Source organism: Chenopodium album, chromosome 15 (assembly GCF_948465745.1).
Source record: "Chenopodium album chromosome 15, dcCheAlbu1.1, whole genome shotgun sequence".
Classification (NCBI taxonomy): Eukaryota; Viridiplantae; Streptophyta; class Magnoliopsida; order Caryophyllales; family Amaranthaceae; genus Chenopodium; species Chenopodium album.
Genome location: NC_137848.1, coordinates 6136126 through 6152645, shown reverse-complemented (window position 1 = coordinate 6152645; position 16520 = coordinate 6136126).

Below are 16520 nucleotides of genomic sequence, written 5' to 3'. Positions count from 1 at the left end.
TAATTTTTTTTGAAGAGAAATTTAAGTATTTGTTTCAATTAAAAATATCGATTTTTGTAAAAAAGTTAGGTTAAGTAAAAACTTAAGCTAGTTTTCTATAAATAAAAATGAGAGCAATTTATTTATAAGAATCATTGCCTTCAAATCATTTTTATTGTAAGAAGTACTGCATCATCAAACGTTCATTTTTATCTATTCATGTTTCAACAAATGTTCATTTTTGCATCATCAAATGTCCATTTCAAGAGTTTTATGTAAGTAATACAATATTCAAACAATAAGATAGATGTATGCAAATACATACGTCTTATAATTTTCAATATAAAATAAATTTAATTTAATTACAATAATAATAACACATTTCTATATTGTTACAAATAATTGTTTCATATACTTGAAGTGAATCTTTGAAACCTAAACGTATATGTGTGTCTTGTTAAATGAACATTATTTAATACATTTGGTATAATAATTATTTATAGATATATCTTCTTTGTTGCACCTTTAATCATATGATATTTGTGTGTTTTCCTTAAACTATATAATCTGAGCACAATATATATGTCTTCTTCAACTTCCTTGATTATCCTGTATACATATAATAAGAGATCAAATTTTTTTTTAAAAATAATAACGATCATGAACACATTACAAACAAAAGTACATGAAATATAAGGATTCAAAATTAAACATTTGCGCTTGAATAACAATTATTAATTCAAAAATGCACTATAAACACTATAGATTAATCAAAAAAAAATTAATATGAGAATGAAAAAGTATAAAATCCAAATGAACATCTCTGTTAATATGTAAATGAACATGTATTAAATTCTAAATGAACGTTTATTAATATGAAAAAGAAAATATATCAAAATCCAAATGAATATCTATTAATGTGTAAAAGACCATTAATTAATCATCTAATTAAGAAAAATACTGCTATAAGATTATATTATATTTAAATAATAGAATCACCAAAGGTCTACGATGAATGAACAATATGTAATTTGTTTTTGAACATTTTTTAATATGTGAATGAACACACACACACACACAAATATATATATATATATATATATATATATATATATATATATATATATATATATATATATATATATATATATATATATATATATATATATATATATATATATATATATATAATGAGAACCAAGGCTATAATAAGAACTAAGAACTAATCTAGGCCCTTATTAGATCATGTTAATCAGACGGTCAACATGTTTCTCGTATCATTAATGGCATTTTCGTAATATTTCAACTTTACAAAGTGATTTCCATTTTCATTTCTCAAAAGTAAATGAAAAGTTAGTAAAAGTAAATGAAATTAGTCATAAAGTAAATGAAATTGCCTTAAAAGTAAAAATTAAAAAAAAAAAAAAAGTTTAAAAATTCGCAAAATTACGAGAATGCCATTAATGAATGCGGGTGAGATGTGAGCCGTCGGATATAGCGTGATTAAAGGCTGAGATTGGTTCCTAGTTCCTCCTATTATTCACCTTGGTTCTCACATGATCTTATATATATATATATATATATATATATATAATATTTAAATAATGACGATCATGAGCATATATTAATATGAAGATGAATATGTATTTTATAGTCCATGTGAATATTTTCGATATGAGAATAATCATGTACACATTTAATTCAAATGAACATTTGTTTATTGAATGTGAATGATCGATCATATAACATTTGTTAAAAATTAATTTTCATCATAAACTAATTCAAATCTCAATCATTATAAGAAAGCTAAACTACTTTACAAAATTAGCACAATTACACACTATACTCAATTTTCAGTGGCGAATAGTTACATGGTTCCTTATGATTTCTACATAGTACGTAACACAAAATTTGTGTGTAATTTCCTTGATAAAATTAACTGAAAATTGAAAAGGAAGAAAAATAGATGCAATTATAAAATATACGAAGTAATAGACCAATTTACTCAGAAAGTAAATGTAACATTGAGAGAAAATAGTATTATAAAACAATTTACATAAACTGAAAAAAATAAAAATCAAACCCTAACATAAAGTCATAAGACATTTGTAGTATTTTTTAAGTAATTTGTAGTAATAAAATGAACAAATTACTTACTCTTTCTATGAATGTTGTTGTGATTGAAGAATTTCTTCGTTAATGTCAGACATTTATAGTATTATGAAGCAGTGGCAGAGCCGGTAATTTCAAACCAGGGGGGGGCAAATGAACATCACTTAATTTGACAAAAACATTGAAGCAAAAAAATACTTAAATAGTAAAAGTTTTACAACTCAAAAATATAAAATACGGAGTACTTAGTCAAAAAATCAACGTCATATACATTTTAGCGCCTATGTTCCCAAAAAAGAAGACTATAATCTTGTCCTTCAAAAAATTGAACAAAGAATTCAACATTGGGAATCAAGCTTTTGGTCCAAAGCTGGACTCCATACTCTTATCCAAAGCAACTTAGAAGCTATACCCTCTTACTTGTGCTCCTCCCTTCTCTTGCCAAGTGAGGTAGCTACAAAAATTGACTCTCTACACCATAACTTCTTTTGGCTGCAACAAAAACTTAAAAATAGTTTGCCACTGATTTCTTGGAATAAAATTTGTAGACCAAAGAATGCGGGAGGTATGGGCCTCCGTCGTACTCTCCCACTTAATAGAGATTTGCTAAATTAGGGTGGAAAATCATGTCAGATCCTAATAACCTTTGGGTAAAAATCATTAGAGCTAAATATTTGCACAGAACATCATTTTTTGAGTATAAACATAGTGCAAAAGATTCTCACATCTGGAGGAAGATCCTTGCGTAATGAGAGATTTTGAGAAAGGGCATTCAATGGAAAATAGGCGATGGCAAAAATATTTTCTTTTGGATCAACAAGTGGGTAGTTAATAAAAGTCTATTAGAAATTTTCCATATAGATAATCTCGATAGTAAAGTTTCAGACTTTATTTTGCCAACTAAGCTGTGAAATAGAAAAAAATTAAGAGACATACTTACTGAAAGCATAACGACCAAAATCATGGGCATTCCTTTACCACTTAATAATATGAGAGACTCTCCCGTGTGGGGCCTCACTACGCTTGGTAACTTCTCAGTTAAGTCAGCTACTTGGTTAGCTCATAATCTCAATCCTGAAGATAATATTTGGCCCCATCAATGGATTTGGAAAATAGACGTTCCACCCAAAATTAATATTTTCATATGGCAAATTTTTCATTATAGTTTAACCGTCCGAGATACTCTTCATAAAAGAAACGTTATCCCATTAATAGCTTAACCTATTTGTGATCAACATAATGCAACAGTTGATCATCTCTTCCTCAACTGCTTTAGAATTTGAGATTTGTGGATTCTTCCCCTAATAAAAAAATGGTTAGGTTGTACAATTTCCTTTGTAAATTTATCAGGTTCTAAGAAAATTTCCCAACACTATAAAGAAATTTATATTCCTTATTTGGAGTATTTGGAAAAGGCGAAACGCTATAATCTTCCGCAATGATACTGTTGATTGTTTAAAGGCATACCATCGAGTGCAATTCACGTTCAATGAGTGGAACCAAAGATGTCTCATAGATACCTTTTCCTCTATGGGTTCTCTCATCTCCAGAACCCACAACCATTCTCCTCATTCATTTTCCCCAGCTTCCATTCTAGTTTCATGGAAGACACCTCCCATTAACTCAATTTTGACGGGTCGTTTCGTAACAACTCAACAGCAACAAGAATCATCATTACAGATAACAACGACACTCTTCTTAAGACTTCTACTTTCAACCTTGGGAGCACCAGAGCTTTCATTGCAAAAGCTGTAGCTCTCCATAAAGAAGTTTAACTAGCTCTTCAATGTGGCATCCAAAACATTCAAATTGAAGGGGATATTCTTCTACTTATTAACACAATAATAGGCATATGGGAGGTCCCTTGGTAGATTGCGTATCTTATCAAAGACACTTTATCTCTCCTCACTCAATTTCACAATTGGAGTATCCAACACATCTACCGGGAAGCAAATCGTGTAGCAGATTGAATTGCTAATGTGGGGCCCTTAGTTCCTGATAGTATGAATATTGATGTTTGTAATAACGAACTCTAGTTTATTTTCAATTCTTTCTTCTAATACATTAGGAGTACCCCTCGTGAGGAGGGCATCCTAATGTTTTTTTTTATCTTATCTTTAAAAATATATATATATACCAAGTTTTCCTCCATAAACGTATTTGATTAAGGGTTCGTAATTTTTGAAAATTTCAAATAATAAATAATATAACTATTTAAATGTAGTACTTGTCATAATTACCTATTATAATCGTAATTTGGGGTAATGTTCATGCAAAACTACAATTAGAATGATTCAAATACGTATATGGAGTGATTGTTAAGAAATAAATTGATATAATACTATCTTATATTATTCAAATAAGTAAATGGAGTAATTGTTAAGAAATAAATTGAAGTAATGTTATCTTATAAAGATTAAAAAAAAAAGGGGGGGGGGGACAACAATACTTTAAAAAAGTAGTTGGAGTAAAAGGCTTGTAGGAGGTATTGAACTCTAGTCCCTAAATCATAATTCATAAGCTCATGCATCTCTCCGCCGCACCAACTCCTTTGATCTATGATATTATACGCAAAATATTGCATTTAATTTATTTTTTGGGAAGTGGGGGGACAACTATCTCTCCTTGTCCTGGCTCCGTCAATGTTATAAAGTAATTTTAAAGTGATATTGTTCGGATTTTTTAATTTTGATGAGAGAGAAGGTCTAGAGAAATAGTTGAAGAAGAAGGTTGTAGAGAGAAAATTATTTGAAATGATAGTTTCGTTTTTTATTTATTTATTTATTTATTTATGTATATATATGTGGGGTAGGGGTGGTTTATTAGTTGGTGGATAGTTACTGTACGGTTAGGGGGGGTTGTAGTTTTTCTTTTAGTGGGGGTAAAGGCTATATGGTAATTTAGTGGGGGAAGGGGTATGCAGGTTTGCCTAAAGGGAGGTGTAAGCATTAAGTGGCGACATATATAATTGTTAACTAGATTAGGCTTATGCGATGTACGATTTTTACAATAATTTTGTTTGCTTATTTGTGCGTAATATGTAATTGTAAAATAATAAAAGCGAAATATAATAAATAAATTAATAAATAGTGAAAACCTCGGATTCATATAATCTATACGTATATTGTTTATAAGAATATAAACATTATCTATTATTTTATTTGGTGGAAAGATAATGTTTATAGGAATATGAAGTAGTCTAACCACTTTTTTTATTACTCCATTGGAAATTGTGTAGTTTGTCAATTTAAATATAAAAAATCTTTTAGACAATGTATAATTAATTTACCATTTTCAAAAAAAAAAATAAAAAATAATGATATCACTAATAGCTTTGGCGGGAAAATTTTTTATGAGAGATTGACATGTGGATATTAATGATGTTAGCGGTGATTACTTTAGTTATAGCTAAGTTATAGATAGGATAGAATTAATAAAAAAAAAATACTTCGTCATAATGTTAGTGGGTTGGTAGGAGAAAGAAATACTTCCTCCGTTTAAATTTGTTAGTCCCATATACTATTTTGGGCGTTTTAAAAACATCTACCCATATTGAATGTATTCCACTTTTGACTTAGTTTTTATTTCCTATTTTATACATATTAAATTTTGATTGGTTAGATTTATTGATTGTGAATTAATGACATGACTCTAAATAAAGAAATTACACCCTTATTTATGCAATTATGGCTAATGCTTTCCTAAAAAAAAATTAAATAAAGGCAAAACTATTATGAATTGTTTTTTACTTTAATGTTAGATCGATTCCAAATATTCTTCTTTTCTTATTTTATGTGATTGATTCCATATGGGACTATCATATTGAAACGGAGGGAGTAATAAAATAGTAGTATATCCTTACGATATAAAGAAATGTTGTAATTGTAACCTGCTCTTTCTGTATATTAAGTGCATCACTTTTCAACTAATATGTACTATACAACCATTTTTTAAGTGCGTCACTTTCATTTTTTGAACATCTTCTCTTATTTTTTAGTGTCTTTAATTATTTCTCTCATCTCTCATTTTTATTTTTTTAACAAACTATTACTAGTGCCTCACTATTTCTTTTATACGTATTATTTTATATTCTCAACATACCTAGCTTTATATATTATTTTAATGAAATTTTGCATATAACCACCTTTTAAATTTACAAAAAAAAAAAAAAAAAAAAATTTCCACGTATAACTACCATTAAAAAAAAAAATTTGCAAAAAGCCACCAATTTTAAAATTTTGTTGCAACTTACCACCAATTTAATGTAAAACAGTTGGTGGGTTTGACTAAAAGGTGGTGCAACAAAATTTTTAAAATTGGTGGCTTTTGCATCATATTTTTAAAAGGTGGTTGTTCATAAAAAAAAAATAAATAAAAAATAAATAAATAAATAAAAAATAAAAATTGGTTTAAAAGTTGGTTATATGAAAAATTCCCTTATTTAATTTTAATCTATTGGACAATCTCTTAGAACTTCATTATAATGAAAACGATGCATGCACTTAAACAAACGAAGAGAATATTGTATTTTTTGAATACGGAGTAAAAGGTAGGCGGGAAATTCTATCTGGTAATCACGAACTTTTATTTTTTCTCGGTGGTAAAGTCTAAAATTTTTTATTATCAATGGTAATCACAAATTAATATTACTAAGCAAATGGTAATTTAAGTTAAATAATTTGTTAATCCTTAACCATAGTTTAGCTACTAGACTACAAAAAGACACAAATACCCCAAAAATGACCCCCCTTCTCCTTCCCCTGATTTTCTTCCTTTCTCTTTCCTCCTTCCAACATCAATGGCAGCACACCTCCTTTAACAAAGACACAAAGTCCACAACATCTTCGAAAATGAACCTATCTATACAAATCCTTAACTTCTTATTTCACCAATCTCCAACAATCAATCAATTCCAAAACCTGTCCCAAGAATCAAACACCCAAATACTCGATTTTACCCACCTAAATTTCTCGAAGACCTCCATTAATGCGAAGCTTCAATCTCAGAACGATAACATCTATCTAACTCAATTAATCGAAAATCCACCTAGTTAATCGTCCTCTGAAAACTACTATTACCCAGAAATGGTTTGGTAGAGAGTGGGCTAACAATATGTAATTTGCCAAAGAATGATTATCAAAGTGTAGATGGCGCAAAATCGAAATACGTTGATACGAGATTGTAAGGGGTTTTGCAATTATTTCAAGGATTTCGTTCGGGAGATCCTCCCATTTGTTACTGATTATGTTGGATGAAATGCTCATTTCTACGCTTAGCATTTTTTTTATTCGTGGGGGTTTGTTTTTATGGAGAGATTAATTTGGACAATGGATAACCATGAATCTAGTACTAATTATCCATGGGATATTGTTGGATGTTTTGAAAACTCGAGGAGGGGGCGTTTTCTAGGTAGGGAAAGGGAGGATGTGGGAAGGAAAGGAGAGGGATAAAGAGTGGTTCAGGTAGTCTCTACGGCAACGATTCAGGTGGGTGGCGCTGGTGGTAGTTGGGGCTGTGTGGAGGAGAGTGAAAGTAATAAGGGGAGAGAAAGAGGGGAAGGGGTTTTGTGGGTAGTCTCTACGGCGACGGTTCAGGTGGCTGACTGCCGGTTGGGTGGGGGTTTAGAGTTTTTGTTTTTAAATATTTTGAAGAGTATTAATGTAAATTCATTGTTACTTAATTAAGATTAACCCTAGTTAATCAGTTAGTAATGTTTTACTATCATTAATGTTACCATTGGCTTAATAATATTAATTCGTGATTACCATTGATAATAAAAAATTTCAGACTTTACCACCGAGAAAAAATAAAAGTTCGTGGTTACCAAAGAGAATTTCCCAAGGTAGGCTTTATTGGGGGCGAAATCAGTAGATGGTGGCTGAGTCAGTTGTTTGTGGAAGTCCCACTACATAGAGGAAGGCTAACCCACTGCAGCTGACGGCGGATTGAGGCTTAAACTATGATTAAAATTAGGCGCTTGGGTGGGGTCTGGGGGGTCCCATGACTACTAAACAATCAATGAGAGCATCTCCAATGGGGTTGTTTTCTAGCTAGGTATTTTTTACTTGCTATTTAGAAAATTTTCTATCTACTAGTAGCTTTATCATTGGAGCTAAAAATAAAATTTGTTTCTCAAGCAAATTATTTAGCTTGAGAATAAACTTGTCAAAAAGAGGGACTGATATATTAATAAATTAACTTTAAAATGCTATTAAGAAATTAAGGCTTATTTAAAATCACAAGCTATTAGCTAATCGTTGGGAAATAACTAGCAAAAAAAAAAAAATCAACTTTAAATCATAAGCTAGTTTGCTAATTAGCTTACCATTGAATTTTTATAATAAATGCCTAAATGATGATATATTTCACCACTCATTAGTATAATAAATTATAATACAGTGGGTCGTATGATAGTGATATTACATCAAACATATAAAATTATAAATAAATCACAGATTGATTAATTTTAATATATGTGCGCCAATTATATATATATAGGCGGATTCTTTACTTTTTACGTCCTTGTACAAACTTTTCTATCAAAGAGATCAGATTAAAGATGAGCATGGGCCCGGCACGATTCCGGCACGGCCCGGCGGCCCACCTATGGGCTGTGGGCCGTGCCATGAACAAAAATCTGGGAATCGGCACAGGCACGGCACAAGGCACAAGGCACGGCGGGTGGCACGGTGGTCGGCCTGTGGGTCGGCACGCCGGCACGGCCAGGCATGGCCCGACACGGCACTCGTAATTTTTTTTTTATTATATGTATTGTTGTTTTTTTGCTAAATTAATAGAATTATTTATATAAACTTAAACATAATTAGATAAATAATTTATATAACCTTAATTAAAATAAAGTTGTTTAAAATAAAATATATTAACATTAACATAAACATAAACTAATAACATTATTTATATAAAATTAAGTTATATATATATATATATATATATATATATATATATATATATATATATATATATATATATATATATATCGTTTTTATTTACATTTATTAATATTAAAAAAAAAATTAAAAAAAAAAGTGGCACGGTCTGGCCCGCGGCCCGGCACGGCATGGCCCGCCAGGCACGTGGGCCGTGCCGTGCCGTGGGCTGGGGTGTGCCAAATTTAGGCACGGCATGGCACGGCCCGCCGCGGAGCCGGCACGGCACGCCCACCGCCGTGGCACGGCCAGGCACGGCCCGCGGCGGCACGGCACGGCCCGTTGCCCATCTTTAGATCTGATATATAATTTTATTTTTTTGTTAATGGCAAGCTTCACGAAAGCGATATAACATACTAACGTTGTTACTTCTTACCTTATGACATTTTTCAACAACTGGCAACCCGTAATTGAGTAATTGTAGGGTCTGTTCTGATTTACTGCACTGAACTAAACTGATTGAAGCTGAACTGAACTGAATATTTTATGAGAGAATGAATTTAGGAACTGAATTAAACTAATTGGAGCTGAATTGAACTGAAATTAAGCTGAAGAGAACAGGCCCGTAGTACTTTTTCCGTTTTTTTATTTTTTTATTTTTATTGCACCATAGAAATTTTTAAGTAGTGAAAAAAAATGATTAGAGAAAAGGTAAAAATACAATATTGTCCATGTGATGATATACATAAACTAATAAATCAAGGGTTAAAAAGTAAGGGGTATATTTGGTATTTGTAGTATGAACATATATATTTCCTTTCCTAAAATAAAAATAGTGCAATATTTGTAATATTTCCAAAAAAGGAAAGTGGTGCAATATTAAAAAAAAAAAATAGAGAAAACACTATTTATTCTAAGAATTCGAGTACTTTGTTTCTCTCTTTATTTTTGTTTTACCAAATTACAATTACTAGGTTAGGTCCGTTACATGCACGATAATTTTCAATAGATGTTTTTAAAATTAGCACTATTATATTTTTTGACTTTCGTATGTTATATTTATATCAATTGAATGCTAAATAACAACAAAAATGATAGGAGTATTAATTGATTGAAATTTTAATTATAAATTATTCAAAGAAATGACAAAAGTATCAATTTGTTGATTTGATATTCGTATTTCATTACTTTTAAGCTTGTAGCTTGTATTACATAATTTTACAAAAAAAATCAAGAAAATAATATATAATCTTGTTGTAATAAACATATGTAGTACATAATATGCCTTTCCAAAAAAAAAGGCCATATGTCACAAATTATGTTAATAATATTAGTTTTTTTATTTTTTTGCTTAAGTTATAGTTGTCAATATGTTTGTTGTGGAAAGTTATATCAAATCTTTTTCCGAAAAAAAAAGTTTTATCAAAATCTTTTGTTTTAATTTGTATGTAATTTTTATTTATATGTAGAAAGATTTAATTTGTTTCTTAAATAGTTTTTTTTCAATAAAAAATAAAAAAAATAAAAAATCTAAGGACATACCACAACATGACACGTGTCATTACTAGTGTATCTTTTAGTATATAGTTATTGATTGATTGCTACTTTGTACTCCCTTTGTTTTTAAACTACGTAGTACATATTTGCTCTATTTCTACTTTTTGTGCTATTCATTTGTCTTACTTTGACTAATGTTTGTGATTTATACTTTGACTACTTGTGGGTACTTGTTGGAATTGTCTCAATGAATATATTATTAATTTTCAATTGATAGAATTTCTACTTATTGATAATTAAAGATATTATTGATCAAAAATTAGCATTGATAATTAAAGATATTAATATATATATATATATATATATATATATATATATATATATATATATATATATATATATATATATATATATATATATATATACTAGTTTTGTGCCTCAGGCATTGCTCAGGTAGTCTATTGAATTTTAGGATAACTTTTTTTTTTAAAAAAATTCTATATGCAAAATTTTAAAACATACCATTAATACAAACAGTGTTATGTATTAGATTTAGGATATTTTGACGTACAATGTTATTCAAATTTTTTACTAATGAAATAATAATCACTTGACAATCATACTTGTAAAATAAATAATGACTAGAGTAACTAAAAGAAATTAGTTTGGAGTTGCAATTATTTTAATATTATTGGATGATATGTTTTTTAATTTTATAATAATTTATACTATTAGTACCATTGCAATGTTTGTAGCTTCTCCCAACTCACAAATTATATCCACCGTACCTTTGCTTAAAAAAAACTTAACATTTAAATTATAAACCCTCTTAGTATGAAACCTCCTTTTTGCCTAAAATCTTTCGTAGTCAAGTATTCCAATATTATTCACCATATTGTCAATTATTAGTCATCTTTAGCTTGGTAACATACCTTTTTTTTTTTTTTTTTCTTATTTTGATTATATTTTGTCTAAAATTATATTTCATTGACTATTATACATATCAATGTGTCACATTAATGCTTATTTATCGTGTGCGACATGGTGAGAAGTTAAAGAATTTATAAGATATTTATTATTTAATTTATACATATGAAATATAGGAATTTTATCAAAAATAAAATTATTAACCAAACTTTTATCAAAAATAAAACTCTAAACTAACTTTTTTTTATTTTATAAAATCTATCCAATTTTTCATCTTACATGTCAAACTAATATTAATTTTTGCCTACGTGTCGCGACACTTGGCGTTTACACTTGGGGAAAAGTTAAAACGCCAAGTGTCGATTTCTCGTGACCTAGCTAAAAGTTTAGCTTTATATATATATACTAGTTTTGTTCCCCGTGCGATGCCCGGGTTGTTTATTAAATTTTAAGATAAATTTTTAATCTATATGTCAAATTTAAAATATATCATTGATACAAAATTAGTTAGCAATTGATGTGCTTTTGTGACGATTTGCTATCTAGTAGGCATGTAATAACTAATTATAATATTGGTGAAAATGTTTGATTAAATACATAAAAAAAAAATTAAAAATTAGCAAAAAAAACAAATTAAATACAAAAAATGTTCAAAGCCCGTAGGGTTGACCCCGAACCCAAAACTTTGGGCAAGGGTTGAACATTTCTTGGCCCGTAACCTAAAGTGACCCAATCCAAGATAACTCGTAACTCGACCCTGATTGATAGCTGTACATAGTTTTAAAAATTATATTAGATTGTGAAGTATATTATTTTAACAAATTATTATATACATATTATAAATGGATGTTTTACGTTTTGAACTACTTCTTTCGCTACAATTCAAAAAATATTTTGATATAAAAAATAAATTTATATGATAATTTTTTGAGAATTATAATCTAATTTTTTTTTGAATAAAATTATAATTCAATCTGTACATCTAAAATATTGGTATTTTATCGAAAATAAAACTCTAAACTCTAAACTAACAATTTTATCCTAAAATTCTATCCAAATTTAATTGAAAATAAAATTCTAAACTTTTTTTATTTTATTTTATTTTATTTATTTATTTTTTTATCGAAGTGTATATAATTCTATCCAACGTGGCGCGACACTAGGCGTTCTCACTTGGCGAAAAGTTAGAACGCCAAGTGTCACTGTCTCATAGCCTGGTTGAAAGTTTAGCTTTATATATTAATTATATGGTATATATATATATATATATATATACACACACACACACTAGTTTTGTGCCTCGTGCGATGCCCAGGTTTTTTTATTGAATTTTAAGATAAATTTTTAATATATATATGTCAAATTTTAAAATATATCATTGATACAAAATTAGTTAGGAATTGATGTGCTTTTGTGACGATTTGCTATCTAGTAGGCATGTAATGACTAATAATAATGTTGGTAGAAATGTTCGATTTAATACATTAAAAAAAATAAAAAAAATTAGCAATAAATAAATTAAATAAAATAAATGTTCAAAGCCCGTTGGGTTGACCCGAACCCAAACTTTGGGCAAGGGTTGAACATTTCAATATATATATTTATTGGTGCTCTTTTACGCCTTTATATTGAATTTAAAAACATAAGGATAAGGAGGAACAAACCCTCCACCTCGTATACCAACAATAACCATTTCACCATCTTAGTCAATCGTCAAATATATTATTAATATGTAAAAAAAATTATATAAGTGCAAACCACAAGGTTCAATTAAAACAAAATATACTAAAAAAAAACTTAATTTTAGTTTGACCATGACAACTACAATTTTAAAAAGACTTAAAAAAAAAATTATCGATTGCATGTCTACAACAGTAATAACCCGGGGTAACGCACGAGCTACTCACTAGTTGAAGTTTTAAACACCTGCTTAAATTATTCTGAAGAATTTATTGGATTTATTGTAATTAAGCACGTTTTAAACCATCCACTACATACTTCTATACTACACTGAGAAACCAATAAAAAAAAATATTGTAATTGACTAATTGAGCATGTTAAAAATCGATGCACCCGTAAATAAAATAAAAAAATAAAAAATAAAAAAAGAAAATCGATGTCAAGTATGTTCGATTTTTCTTGATCTTAGGCAATTTCAAATCCTCTTCATATTGTATTTTTATCAATAGGCTCATCACTTTTTGGAATTGTTAATGATCATAATCATACTTTAATGATATCAAGATAAATTTTAATTGTTACTCCAAGCACAAATCCACATAATAAGACTAGAGTTTGGCAGCACATAGATAGTTATCAACTCTTTATTACTCTTGGATTATAGTCTCAATTCACAAATGGGTTATACCTTAGGGTTTGTTCTCTTCAGATTATATTCATTTCAGTTCTTAATTTTCTTCTCTCATAAAATATTCAGTTCAGCTCCAATAAGTTCAGTTCAGTTCAGTCAATTAGAACAGGCCCTTAATTAATAATTCAATATAGATCAATATTTTTTTTTTTTAAAAAAAAAAGTCTAAAATTAACCATTGAGATTTTTTTTTTTTTTTGAAACAAATCAATTCATTAATAAAAAGTCATCCGACATCTACAAATGAAATCTAAATTAACAAATACATAAAATTGAATCAAATAAGGGTTTCCTTTATCAAAGCTACGATCGTTGAAAAGACCTTGCACTGTGGTAAATCTCTCGCACACATTGCTGGAATATACAACCTTTTCGGAGAGACGGTCTAACGATTTGTTAAAGCCGTAAGGATGATTCTCATCTGATTAACCTGAACGCATTTGAAAACTTGACAACCGTTGCAATCTCGAATAAATCTTTACCAAAGAACTGATAATAGGACTAAAGATGATTACCTTTTTGATGAACCCTAACACACAAACAAACCCTAAACATAAACAAACAACTAAACTAACAAAAACTAACGACTCCACTATAGGGAGACACTCCACCATAGGGAGACAGACAAATATCTACACTACTTGTGTAGATTTATTGAAACCTCAAATGCAAAATTAAATAAAATTAAGGGAAAATGGTCGAAAATAGTCTAATTTCGGAAGAAATTAGACTATTTCCGGCCTAAACGGCCAAGATTTTGGAAAAACCCTAGAAGGGAGAAGGAGAGGAGAGGCCAGAGATCAGTATATAAACTTGTTCTACATATGGTTAGTTGCTTAATTACAATAAAGCAATAGATTGAAATTAAAAATAATATTACCTCAGTTTATTTTTATTTACAATATATCAATTTTTTTTATATCTTATGTAGAATATTATTTTGTTGGAAATAAAAAGAAACAGAGGTAATAGAAGAGATAATGCAAAGTGGGTGGATTTAATTTTTTTAAGAATGAAAGTGGGTGGATTTTTGAATTACTTTCACTATTATATTTGTATGGGATGATATCTGGGTATGACCGATATCTTGTGAAAGCACGTGACCAAACCCTGAACAATTGTGAGAGGATGCCGATATGTCCCAGAAAGAAGACATGTCGGCTTGTCGGAATTCAACACGTGGCAACAGAAGCTCGACACTTGGCACAGAAGGCACTGCATGGATGAGAGCCACCTGTCAAGGTAGATCATTATAAATAGTAGGTAAGACCTCATTAATGAGGGCATTAATTACACATTTTCTCTCTCTCTCTCTCTACCTTCTCTCTCTTATCTATTTCTCTTAAACACTTTCTGACTTTGTCATCGGAGTGGTTATCCCCGGACCACCCCGGGGTTAGCTAACTTCTTCTCATTGTGTAGGTTCTCAGCTTGCCGATAGGAGTATCAGAATCTCAGATCCGAATTCTTGGAGAAGTTAGGTTTAGACAGAAACAATTTGGTGCTAGAAGGAGGGGGCATTGATCACTTCTATCGCCTAAGAACCTCACACAAAACATACATATAACCACGATAACCATGACCGGAAACAATGGAATACCAGTAGAACAACCCCAGATGGAAATAGTAGATGGAACCCATACCCTAGAGGGTAATCAGTTTCATATGCCGATAACTCCCCCTGCAGGAGGAGGGGAGGCAGAGGATCCTATGGCGGCATTCACTCCAGATGAATTGGAAACGGCCGCAAGGGTGATGAGTGCAATGAGTAGGAAGAGAAAGGAGGCTGAAGCGGCACGGGCCGAAAGAGAGGCTGCTCAGGCCGATAGAGGAGCATCGCACCGTAATCAGGAGGAGCAACACAATCAGTTGATGAACTCGTCGGGGAGATCCCGACATGAGTCGCCGGTAAGATCGCATACAAAAATAACGGCGGGTTGAACAATCCTCAAGTCACACCGTGAGTACCAGAACTCAGCAGCAGAGAAGTCCGCAGGTAGAGGGGCAGGCAATGCGAACAGTGGTGCAGTTAAGGGCATCCCCATTTGCCCAGCACATCTTGGATCAGCCAATGGAAAAGGTGAAATGCCGACTTGTAGATATGATGGAAGAGGGGACCCTGCAAGATTCATAACGTCCTATGAGGGGCACATGATGTTGTACACCAACTCGGACGCAGTCTGGTGTAAAGTCTTTCCGACAACTTTGATTGGGGCTGCAGCCGACTGGTTCAACAACCTTGAAGTTGGGTCAGTGGATAGTTTTGAAAGATTGACTGAGATGTTTGTGGGTCAGTATGTCAGTAACAGCGCGAGGCAGAGAACCTCTGGACAATTGATGGCCGTGGAGCAGAAACCGGATGAAAGAGATCTCCGAGATGCCAGAGTTAAAATTAAGAGCCTTGAAGAAAAGGTTCAAAAAATGGAAGCCGACAAACCTGGTATTCGTCAGAGAGCGGTTGGCCGTTATATAGCCTCCAATGAGTTCTGCTCCAAGCTTCAAGATCGTTTTGATGGAGGTTGGACGGCAGCTCAGAGATGTGTTGCCCACGCCGCCGGTTGGAAAAAGGATGATTGGGCCAAGGTTGAAAAGGCTTTCAACGAGGAAGCCTACAAGACCCCTTCCGGCTTCGAGGCGCAGCAATTCTCTGAAGAGGATTTGTACAACCTGGCGCCAAGTGCTGATGACGGCCCCAAAGATCCCAGCATTTTGGACTCCCCAGTGCCTGAGAATGCACAATCTTGAAG